The sequence below is a fragment of the Cupressus sempervirens genome, chromosome 8 (genome assembly GCF_028749045.1).
Source record: "Cupressus sempervirens isolate cs-2001-9-10 chromosome 8, ASM2874904v1, whole genome shotgun sequence".
NCBI classification, from domain to species: domain Eukaryota; kingdom Viridiplantae; phylum Streptophyta; class Pinopsida; order Cupressales; family Cupressaceae; genus Cupressus; species Cupressus sempervirens.
Window position 1 is genome coordinate 585,141,517 of NC_143125.1, and position 13,166 is coordinate 585,154,682.

Sequence of the window (13,166 nt, forward strand, 5' to 3'; positions counted from 1 at the left end):
AACAAATTAATTAATAACTACGTATCTTTAGGATTTGGGTTTGGTTGAGAACCCAAACCTCCTCGTGAAAAGCTATAAAATTAACTAGAGCTTGAAAACCATATTTTTTGAACTAGATTGTTTCTATATTTTTAAATTTCAATTATTTTTATCTTTTGTCAACATCATTTTTACATGTCGAAATACCACCATCTCTTAAACCTTTTGCTCCTAGAATTTTGATTGTTCTTATCACAAAGCTTCCTTCTTGAATCCTAGGGATCTCCATTGGGGTAATTACGCAACAATAGTCAAATTCCTCAATTTCTACAGATTTACTTCGAGTACCATACTTTGTTCAACAATTTGTTATGAATATCCTTTTGAGTGTCTTTTGTGATTTTTATCAAAAGTACTGAATTACTTTGCCTTGCACGAAACCTTTAATTCCTTCAATCTTGTGCAATAATGATACCTTCAACATTTTTGGATTTTGAGGCAACTGACATTACAACCATTGCTATTGGCAGAACTTCTCATTTGTTACACCAGTTGAAATGAAATTACGTGTCATATATATGTTGTCTATTGAAATGGAAAAACCCTTTGAATGTCTCTTCGATATGACTTCTTAATGCTTGATCATCAACCAAGCTCCACCAATCATCCCATCGACCATTGGACAAGCTGATCGACCATCGAAGACACATATTATTCCTTCCCGACAAGAGCAAGTTACTCCATAGCCATTGATCGCAAGGACCAATCTTTATGTTTCATCAATCAATAGTTTGTTCAGCATAAACTCCCCAAATATCCTTTTGTCACTTCCCTACCTTTATCAACATAAGTTGTGTCGATATGATGGTTTTCCACATTGTATTACTTATGATTATGATGAAGCCTTTTTAAGAAAACTTTGGTAGCTTCAATCTTTGTAAAAGCATATCAAACACCAAAAGCTCGGTGATGATGTAGTTCTTGATATTTCTGCATTAGAGGAATGATTTCTTGGGTATTATGATTGTCTTTGGGTTCATTAATAGTACTTCAAAATTTGTAAATTTTGGAGTTCCAACCTGTGAAATTGACACATGTTCACAAATATAAAATGAAAAAGGTTAGTCTTAGTGTTGAAATTATTTTAAGTTGGAGGAACCCAGCTATTGTAGAAAATGTCTACTATCTTCTTAATAGAAAAGTTTGTCAAGGCCATTGTCTAAGTGGCTATTCAGATATTGCTGAATAGTTGAATGTTTTATAAGAAGAAAAGTTTGTCAAGGCCATTGTCTAAGTGGCTATTCAGATATTGCTGAATAGTTGAATGTGTTATCCTAGATTAACATTTTTGTGGGTCAAATTAATAATAATGATTGACAACAACATTTACCAATATACAAATGACCTATATATTAAAAAGATCTAATATTTTATCCCTTTTATAATCAAATCATACTCTAGAACTTGCTTTCCTTATAAAATTAAATGCATTTTAGATGTCCTTATATATCATTACATATTAACTTAATGTGTAACTCACAATGATTAGCAAAACAAGGTCCAAAAATTCAATTTCAAATTTTAGATTTATTCTCCACATCGTAGAATTAAAGAGATCAAGCTCACATCTCACATTAATCTAGAAGTAAAAGTATGGAAGTTCAAATGAAATTACATCAATTATATGGGAAAATGGAAGTGGTGATGAGGTGTTGACGAACCTCCTCCTTGTATACTCCAATTGGAAGTTAACAAGTACCCTGATCAACATGCCACCTAAAATGGAGTCCAACTGCATTTGACAAATTCTCACTCTAATTACAGAGGGCAAGTTGATCTGCCTCCTCTTCAACCTTGCTTAAGAGAGAGCTTGCATTTGTCACATACCCTGCATCCTTCATTGTAGATTCAGGATGTGAATTGTCTCCCACAAGGAATGTATGCAATGTGTTATTCACCTCAATCAAGCTGCATCCAGGAGTCTTCTTCACTCCATTATCTTCCATCCTTCCTCTCAATTGTTTTACTTTATCCCAATTGCCAGTTTCCGCATAGATATTTGATAAGAGCAAATAATATCCAGCATTTGCCGGCTTTAATGAAAGAAGGCGTTCTGCAACATGTTGTCCTAGATCTACATCACGGTGAATTCTACATGCGTTAAGCAAGGCACCCCATATCCCATCATCAGGCTCCAAAGGCATCTTTTGGATGAAGTCTTGTGCCTCATCCAAATGTCCGGCACGACCAAGGAGATCAACCATGCATGTATAATGTTCCAATCTGGGTTTAATGTAGTAATCCCTTGTCATGCCTTCAAAGTATTGCCAGCCCTGCTCTACCAAACCAGCATGACTACAAGCTGATAAGACGCTGATAAAAGTGATGTCATTTGGCTTCATGCCAACCTGAAGCATTTGGTTAAACAATATAAGAGCATCGTCACCAAGCCCATGCATTCCATAACCTGCAATCATTGCACTCCATGAAACCACATTTCTTTGGGACAATCTGTCGAACAATTTGCGTGCTACAGTTATATTTCCACATTTGGCATACATATCTACAAGAGCAGCCCCCACAAAAACGTCAGATTCCAGTCCATCTCTAATTATGTATTCATGAATCCCAGTGCCCTGCTGCAGAGTCCCTAACTGAGAACATGCTTGAAGTACATTCACAAATGTTATTGAATTAGGACTCACGCCCTCATTTTGCATTGAATTGAATAACATGAGAGCATCATTAGCTTGCCCTATCTGCACAAACACCCCAATCATGGCACTCCATGAAACTACATCTCTCTTAGGCATTCTGTCAAACAATTGCCGTGCAACTATTATATCTCCACAGTTAGCATACATAGTTACCAGAGCAGTCACAACAGAAGCATCAAATTCTAAACTAGTATTTGTAATATAATCATGTAAAGCCTTTGCTTCATCCAGGTCACCTAATTCAGCACAGGCCGGTATAACACTCAACATCGTGACTCGATTAGGGGACACCCCAGCCAATTTCATTTGATGAAAAAATTCCAAAGCCTTACCAGGGTGTCCATTCTGAACATACCCTGAAATCATTGTAGTCCAGGAGACAACATTTCTCTGAGACATTTTGTTAAACACTTGGTACGCAACATCCATTTTATGGCATTTTGCATACATGCTTATTAGAGCATTGCCAATATTAACATTTGATTGTAGTCTGAACCTGATAATCTGATCATGAATATCTTTACCCACATCCAAAGCTGATAACCCTGCACACGCCATGAGCACGTAGGGGAAAGTGAAACGGTTACTCTGAATACCCACCCCTTGCATTTGATTATATAACACAATTGCTTCCTCAAACAATCCATTGCAGGCATAACCTTTGATTATCTCATTCCATAGAAAAACATTTTGGTAGCCCATTTTGTCAAACACTCGGCGTGCATTCCGTACTTCTCCGAACATGCCATATAATTCAACAAGTTTAGTCGCAATGAAAACATTTTGAATCTGTCCATGCGCAAAAACTTGTCCATGGATCTGTCTAAGAGATTCCAGATCATTGCATTTCCGGAAAAGAGATTCAAATGCATTGGTATCCAACAAAATATCTCTGGATACAGCAGAGGTAAACAAAAGCATACAAACTTTTGGTTTCTGAAAGTTTGTGTAATTTCTAAAACCAAGTTTCATAATGTCAAGAATAAATAATAAACAGCCTAAGAGAACACGTAGTATCTGAGTTCAAAACCAATAAAGGCATTTGGAAAACCATTTTGCTGGTTGTCTCAACTATAGTTTTCAGATGCCATGGAAGTGTTCAAAGTCATTATAGTATAAAACTGAAACAGAAACCACTGTTTGTAGCAGAAATTCTGTTTGCATAGTAGCTTCGGGTTTGAAATTCATTTTAACATAGTTTTCCGTTTGTACGCGGCATGATTCAGCCGTGGGGAATCTACAAAAAAATAAGCACTGCATTCCCCAACAAATTAGCTTCACAAATTGGAGGATTTTTATAACATTCGATAGAGATTACAGTTCAAAGCTATATTCATCTTATCTTCTTCAAATAATTGTTTTTTATTTATTGAAAGAAGCATTTTTATTAACAAAAAAAACATTTTACAAATATATAATAATGGATACAATGCTATCGGGTATAACAGTAGTAACTGTATTACAACAAATGTCCGTCCGAGTCAACAGCCACATTGACAATATTGTTAGTGTTCTTGCCTTTTGAAATGACTTCATACTAAATCTGGATGTCTTCATTCAGTGTGTATGGTTGTCAAGTCATTGAGTAGATCTATTATCTGACTATTATATATTTTAGATCAATGTTTTAAGTATATTTCATGCTTTTTAATGAAATATGAAAAAAGACCAGATTTTCTTGAGATTTTGCTCGAAATTTAATTTGATACAAACAATTTAATAGATTATATATTAAAATTATTTCTTTTATAAATTTTTTTTTTATCAAGTTTTAGTAAAAGTAGTGCAATATTTAGGCAAGAGCCTATAAGACAACCAAATTGTGAGCTGGGTTCTTATTCTGTTTGATACTTTCTTATCACAGAGGTCTTGGATTCAAATCTATAGGAGCTTAAAAATTAATAATAATTAATCACATAATAATAACAACTAATATTGGGCTTCGACCTCTTACCCATCCAATAAATTAAAAAAATACAATATTCAAGAAAATAGGTAGGGTGGTAAACAATATTTATAAAGTTCACCAAAAAAAAGAGTCAAATATTTAGGATCAATTTTCCAAATAAATTTAAGTAACCAAAATTATGTCAAACATAGGAGGAACATTTTAATCACTTGACTACTTTAGAACATTGTCAATGGTGGAGGATTTTGATCACTGGACTTCTCTAGAACATCGTCAATACTGGCATCTTTAATTGACTCTTATTCAATGAGAAACCAAGTTATTTTCATTATCCTTAAGAAACTATTGAGCACAAATTGAAGAAATGGTGAGTTGAGGGAATTCACTATTGTTCAACCAATTGGAATCTTGCATCTTGCCTTGGAGATGACAAATGAGAAGGTTGAGATCATCCTCCATGGAAGCAAAGTGGCCCTATGACTCAAAGGCAACATACTACGAAAATGAGAAGCATAATCGTTGCAACATACATAATCACGCTTGGTCGAACGGCTAGGCCCATCTTCATACCCTAAAGGGGAGGTGGAGTATGGAGAAACTTGTGCGATAGCCTACATGCATTGCTCCAACAGTCTAAAAACTCCTAGAGAAGTACAACCACACTACAATTTTGTTTAAAAATATTAAAGAAAATGATTACATTATTGCACAAGGAAAATGCTTATCAACATGAAAATCGGGTAAAATGATTGTAATTCCTATCTTTCTAAAATTGAAAGGTATTGCTAGCTTGAAAGCATGTGTAATTATTGGAGATAGAGAGATTTATCAATAAAGTTAGTTTTATCTATTGGCTCCATTCTTATTGTTATTTCTCTCTATGATCTAATAGTGTGTTGGGTTATATTTCATTTTCTCAACATGGTATAAGAGCGTATTTTGATTCAAGGGTTGTAATATGTTATTTTTCTCTGATATATGGATATATTAGAGCATCTATTATTCACAAGCTATGGTAGAATTTTTTTGTGCAGGACTCTATTTTTGTGTGCAAGCTATTTTGTTTGAGTAAGTGTTTCATACTGCCAAGCTAAAGAAAGATCATAATGTGTTGAATATCATAGTAAGCAAAGATATTGTTGTTTGTGTGGTTCTTCAAAAAAAGAATTTGGTAGTTTGGGCTTTATATTGGCTTTTAAATCTATGGTTTTTATAGGAGTTAAAAGTGTCTAGGTATAGAAAATACTTGGGAGATGATATGATAAAGTTTTTTATTATTATCACACAATGACGATTGTCTGAAATGTATTTCTCATTTGGGAAAAAAGTGTATGGATTGGCAAGTAAGTGAATGTGCCTATTGAAATTTGAAGGCTATGTTGTTGTCAAGATGTGGTCATGTAATAGCATATTGTTGAATCAAATATCCCTCAAGTGAGTATTGTAAGTATTATACTTGATCTATTGCAAGGAGTGCATTATCGATAGTGTCTAACACTCTAAAATATATATTTTTTCTTTATTGATGTTCACTATGTATCTGAAAAACATTCCTAGAGAACTAGCGAGCACAACGGCTAAGTACCCATGTGACTCGGTAGATGGATTGTTTTTCATATGGACTCTAAGTATCGTGCATGAGAAAATTTTGGAGCTCAATGGAACAATGTTTCTACGAAGTTTGAAGGGTTTGTGGTAATCCAAAACCACTTGTTTAGGTGAATCTATTGAACGGTTTGTGGTAAGCCAAAACCACTTGTTTAGGTGAAAAAAAATCTAAAAGTCTTGAAGGGTTTGTGGTAAGCCAAAACCACTTGCTCGAGCAAAATACCTAAAAGCTTTTCAAAGGTCTGTGGTAAGCCAAAACCACTTGTTTGGGTGAAAAACCCTATAGAAAAGAAATTGCATTAGTTGGGGGAAATCTCAAATGGTTATAGGTGAATTGGTTAAAAACTCACATCATAATGACATGAGGAACAAATTGAGAGTGATAAGGGGAACACAAATCTTATATTGTAAATGGGTACCTAAGAAGGCTCAATGTCGGGACCCATCCTATTTTAATTTTGTGGTGACAATTATTAAAATTTCTTCTTGTAATTTCTCCCACATAAAAAAGTTTTTAGTGGTAGATATTAAGGGAGGGTGTTGGAGTAATTTATGTCCATGTCTCCAATCAGTTATAGCAAAACTCTTAGTCTAATGCCAATCTGGAATGAGTTCTCAGCCAAATGAGTAAATGAACTATTAGTGTTGTCAACACTCTTTTCACTACTTGACCTTGCCTACACAAAAGATGATTCTAGAAACCTCCTCAGCATTTGGCTCATGAAAGTCTTCTATAAATAGAGGCATAATCATAACTTGTGATATATTGTAATCAGAGAGATTTATCAATAAAATTAGTTTTATCTCTTGGCTACATTCTTATTGTTATTTCTCTATGTGATCTAATAGTGTGCTAGTTTATATTTCATTTTCTCAATAGTAATACCCCCTTCAAAAAAAGATTTAATAATATATAGTTAATAATAAGAAAAAGGAACATAATTTAATAAATAAATAATATTATATAATCAAGAATAAACGAATATAATTACAATATCTTACATATACATCTACTACACCTAATTGATATCATATCAAGTGTCATTGTGGTAACAATTAGTATAGATATCTTAAATCTATCTACAGAAATGCCAATAGATATCTACTTAAAAATAATTATAATTTAATTCACTACATCTAAAATTATTTATATTTCTTTTATCTCCATTTATTTAATTTTTTACTAACTTAATATTTTTATTTTTATTTCTAAAAAAATGGATGATTTATATCTCCAAATATTATAATTTAAGCAAATATTTTATGTCATATTTATTAAATTATTTTTAAAAGTATATTCTATTTATAATAAGATTTAAATTTTTGACATGTAGATGGTTGTCAAATTTAACCTAAAAGAATAAAAGTTAACATTAACACGCTCACACCATCCCACTCCACCCATTCTATCATTGTAGAATGCCTATCAACATTAATAACAATAGTATGATGATAAAGATAGAAAGGCTTTACAACATGTTGCTTGGAAATATATTATTTGGAGCGACTTTAGTATTGGCAACTAATTTATCAAATATAAGGATTATTGGAGCCTTGATCTTGATTACAAATATTCCATATTTAGAACACCAAACATCCCATGATCTTTATATTTTAGTAGTGGAACTACTGAAAAAATTGTCTTAGATATAAGGCTTTACGAGAAAGGTATGTTTGATATTAATGTTAATTAACAAGGGTATCAACAATTCAGGTAAACATCAATTTATACATAACTTCAACCAATTAATGTTATTGACTAACAATATTGAATAATATATGGATTCACATTACTCAATTATCAATTATAATCCTATGTCTATTTGAGAGTCTCAATTGTTTTAGGATAAAAGCAAAGAGACTCAAATATCACTTATGAAGGATGATGCAATGATATGAAGCAATATAGATTTGATTAATCATATCAATGACTATCGAGAATAATTAGTACCGCGGAACTAATGTTTTCTTGCATGGATTAGCAGTAGTTTGTTTTTTATATATAAAAATATTTATATGGTTATTAATGTTTGAATGACGTTTTATTTTTATTTTCAATTGTTTAAGAAAATTACTATTTTTTGATTAGATGGTTATAATTTTGTTAGTTTTTTAAATTATTTTTCCTCTTGAAAAGTTCAATAAAAATGGTCAATTCAAAGAAAGTTCTAGATCTAATAGACCAGTTCTCTACATTAAAACAAAGCCATGCTGAAAATGAAATTAATAGAACAAAAACTGTGCTCATTGTAACAATCAGAGATCAAAATACACTCCACCGATAGTCTACACCAGCAAACCATTAACAGACGTTGCAGAGGATGTTTCCATGTATATTGGTTGGTTATTTGATATAAATAAATATAAATAGAAGCTTTGTATGCAATGTCATAATTAATATTTGTTTGTTTATCTTCAAATCAAGAGCCACCAGGATCTCAAATATGAAGTGTAGCAAATATGAGGGATTAACATTGTAAGGAGAAAAAATAATTTAAAAATACATAGAACACATGTAAACAGTAAAGAATTCACATTTAAGCTTTAGTTCTAAAAAATCTCCACCTAAGTTTAGATTTTTTTATTTATTAAAAATTGGAGCCTTCCAAAAAACCAAAAAAAGAAAGATAAAATACTAAAACCGATAAAGTTTAAAGCCTTTAGAAAGTGGGTTTAAATTATCTTAATTTAAAGAGATAATAAAATAAGTAAAATAATACTAAATATATCTCCTTCGCAAAGGTAAAGAGATATTTGGTTTAAATCTTGGGTAGGATATATAATATCTTTATGAATAAAAGATCTTTAGACAAGATATTAATATATATTTTGAATTTATTTACTAAAACAAAATAAATTAATTAAAAGAATAATATAAGTATATATATGAATTAATTTTAAAATACTTGTTAAATGAATAATAGTTTTTTGGGATAATTTTAAATTTGTAGAAATTTAATTATATCTTTAAAAAAATTATGATGATAATAAAAAATTTAGAATCACATGATGTTTTCAATTATTATTGTACAATTTTCATTAAAATAAAAAGTGAAAAAGTTTTGCTATGCATTTGCGTATAAGTATAATATACATAGGCATAATATTCACCCTTAAGTGTCAAATTTGCTTTAGTGTATTTTGTATTTGTATTGGGTGTCTTGACACGTACAATTATTACACCCTTTTTCAAGTGCGGTGTGATACACATTGTTCTATATATATATATATATATATATATATATATATTTGTGTTATGCTAGGTTGTATTGAATATCATTGATGTTTGGCAACTAACAGATGTAGCTTCCATTTTTGCTCACTATGCATGTACTAAGGAAATTAATATATTGCTTTGGACTAATGATATTTGGTCTTTGGTAACCACCTTGGTGCACAATAAAATTACCATCTCTAAGTGTCTCCAAGTGGGGGAAATTCGTGATGTATGGGTCAAAGGTAAACACCATAATGCCTTGGCCTTAATGGATAATATATACACCAAGGCTTATATTGAGTCAGCTAAAATCATGTAATATGAATATGGTTGGCCATGCTTTGAGTCATCTATAAAAAAATCAACAATTGCCAACCAGAATCCTATCCCACTGTCCAATTTAAATATATGTTTTGTTATTAAAATTTGAAACATGTTTCAACCTAAAATCTTTGCATTCTATCCTTTCTTGCATAAGGCGGGATTTAAGCTCTCCAGAGCTCTTGTTAATATTATGCCTTCAGTTCACATCACTAATTTGTTAAATATTATTGATAAAGCCAAACTAATGGTCATACTAATCGCATGAATAATTATTTAATAAACCTTAATTAATAATGTAAGAATATTGGTTAAGGATGACTTGGTCAAGGCCCAAACCAATAATACAAAATAGGTTTGATTTGCATCTTAACCAATATAATTAAGCTATGGAAGGGCACAATTTAAGAACACACTTATCTCTAACATCTTCCGTTAAGCTAGATATATATATTTGAATAAGAAAATACATCTCAATGGTATCATTGGACATAGAGTACAAGAATATAAGAATAAGCATCGGGTTTGAATTATACTCCAAAGGAAATATAAAATATAATGGTTACTCTCATAAAGAAGATAAGAAAGAAAAAGATTGTGGCTAAGTAAATTGTTGACTTACATAATATTTTATATTATGTTATATTTATTTTTAAAATTGTGGTACAAAGGATAGACAATAAGATAATAAACATATAAACATGTATTAATATTGTATTATGAACATAGAGATGTTTGGACATGTAGGGGCGCTTGCATAAACCCAAGCAATGGCTATATGTCCCAAGATAGGGTAGGGATTAGTGATCTTGAGTGCCTTACAAACAGAGTCCCAAGATAGGCTAATAGCTTGGATATTTAAACTTTGATGGAACCCATTGTAGTTGGTCTCTAGGCACCTTACTTCATGGAGTTGAAATAGAAATAAGATTGGATATGAGTGTTAGCAAATATCCAGAAAACTTAATCTGCTTAAATAAATTAATAGTTTTTTTTCAAATATCTTATATCTCTTAGCTTGAGACATAAATATCATAAATGTGTTAATTTGGAAATAACTAAAACTAAACCCAATTAAGGGACATTAGAGCATGTCATATTCATGTATATTTTTGTGAAAGATAAGGTCATTCTCTAAGAAAAAATTGTTGCGATGTGGAGCCTAATCAGACTTAATGATTAATTGTGCCCCTTTTATTCAACATAGTTTCCCCCCAAATTATTACTATGGGGGTTTGGAGGCAGCACCCTAAAGACAAGGTCAAGGAGCACCACCCCTTGTGGGGTCCTAGGGAAGAGCCCCAAGTGCACTCCCTATCGTAGTACACAGTGGGGTTGAGGAGCAACACCCCTATGGGGGTTTTTGGGGAAGTCAAAAATGACCTTTTTTTTATAAGCAACATTTTTTGTATTAATTATAAAGATGATTCTTACAGTAGTGTGCCATAGTGTTGAGTAGACACTATAAAAGTCCTCATAAAAACCCCCCATTAACAAAAATATTAATGCATACTAAAGACAAGGCATTAACACCTACAACCTAACCCATCCCATTACATTAAGTAAACACACATATTGGGGAAGCAACCAATCATCCAGAAAACACTGCTCACTCAATTCTTGAACTAGGTTGCAACCTCCACCTTGGTGAAATTCGGGATGGAGAGGTCATCCTCCACTGATCATCACTTCTTGCCAGATCCACTTGTTCTTGTCTCTCCTACCAAAGAAACATCGACCCATATTCTTGCTTGCATGGACTCCCCAGCAGCATCACGTCTTTCCTTGTCCAACTGATATTGCAATGGTTCTCCAAGTGGTTGCACCCTTTTCATCAGTGTCTTCTTCATAAAACCTATCTTCCCATTATCCAACACCTAGATCTTTTCCTACAGAAATTTAACCACCTTCCTCCATTCTTCAGCCACTTTTGGCGTGTGTTCCTCTCAGGGAGTTGTAGATGACCACACAACCAGAGGTTGCATCAAGGAATCTCCACCTCCAATCAGCCTCCATAGTTCCTACCCCATTTCCATCGCTACACCCATTTTGACTCTATCAATGACCTCGTCTACTCCCAGCAACCATTGCAGGTCAATACATCCAAAAATAACCATGTGTACTTCCTATTTTGTATTTCTGACTAAAAGTGCCAGGGCCATAAAGAGGGACACGATGTCCAAATTGGTCCTCCTCCTTTAGTAGGAGTCCAAATATTTTGGGCCAAACATCTCCATGATGTCGCTCATGAATTCATGGTCTTCAATGAGAAATAAATTCTTTAGACACCGCACTGTGATCTTCCCTTCAGAGGCTTGGGTCTAATTGTTTGACTCCATTGCAAAGTTGGCCTCCATTTCTGAAAACTCTGCTAAATTCTTGCAAAAAAGGAGGCCCCTCCCTACTTTAAAACTCTCCCATGAAAGATCTAGAAGCCCACACTTCAAGATCTTAATGAGTGTGGATTCTTTGTCATGCATAGAGGATTACTTACTCATGAGTGTCCTTGGTAATGGGGGATAATCATTGAAAAATAATCCATCAAAAAGGAGGCATATGGACATAATGCCACCTAAAATACACCACCCTTAATCAAATTTAAGAAGCCTAAAATCTTCAAAAATATCATTTTGGTTCCCAAAAGGGACATTCGCTCCCAAGTTGGCCAACTTATCTGCCACCTTATTTGCCTCCCTGTAGACATGGGATATCTTGAAGTCCTCAAACTCTTTTAGCAGGCACTTTATCTGGATAATGTGCTTATCAAGATGCCAAGAGTCCAATTTACCTTTCTTGATCCCATTTATGATAATCTTTGAATCTCCTTCCAGATGCACTCGCATGATACCTAGTTTGACTCTTAACGCTAGAGCCTCTTTTGTTGCTTCACATTTTGCCACATTGTTGATCTCATCCCTTAATCTTTTAGCAACAAAAGCTATAGAGTTACCTTCATGATCCCTTGATATACAACCACATCCCAATATACCCAGGTTTCTTCAAGAAACCCCATCAAAATTTATTTTTATCCATCCTTCCTCTGGTGGTTGCCAAACACACCTTTCCTTCCTTTGTCAAGGATTAACCCTTGAGGGCCCATTAATGGGCCCCAAAAATGACCTTATTATTGTAAAATGCATCGGCTGATATTTTTCTATTGGATGACTTATTCTAGCGCTAATTAAGTGGGAAATAACTTGTATAAAAAGCTTAGGATTAGGGATTCCATAATGTATCATGAGATTGTAGCTTCTTGCAGTGGTATTGAGCTATAAGGGATTGCAGTATTGAGCTAAAAGAGAGAGACAGGCTTAGAAATCTAATACTGCAATTTCTTCTTGATTATCACAATCACAATGTCATATCTCTACTTTTTACTTGGGTTAATAACACAATAAACTAGATCATTATTTTT

The 13,166-nt window shown here is 33.0% G+C and overlaps 1 pseudogene across 1 annotated transcript; it reads right to left on the minus strand.

Annotated features, from left to right (window-relative positions):
- Nucleotides 1-1,581: 1,581 nt before the first annotated feature.
- On the minus strand, nt 1,582-4,072 carry LOC149543788 (pentatricopeptide repeat-containing protein At3g12770 pseudogene; annotated as a pseudogene). The gene has a single exon (XR_016355682.1). The product of XR_016355682.1 is annotated as a pentatricopeptide repeat-containing protein At3g12770 pseudogene (transcript).
- Between the last annotated feature and the right edge of the window lie 9,094 nt (nt 4,073-13,166).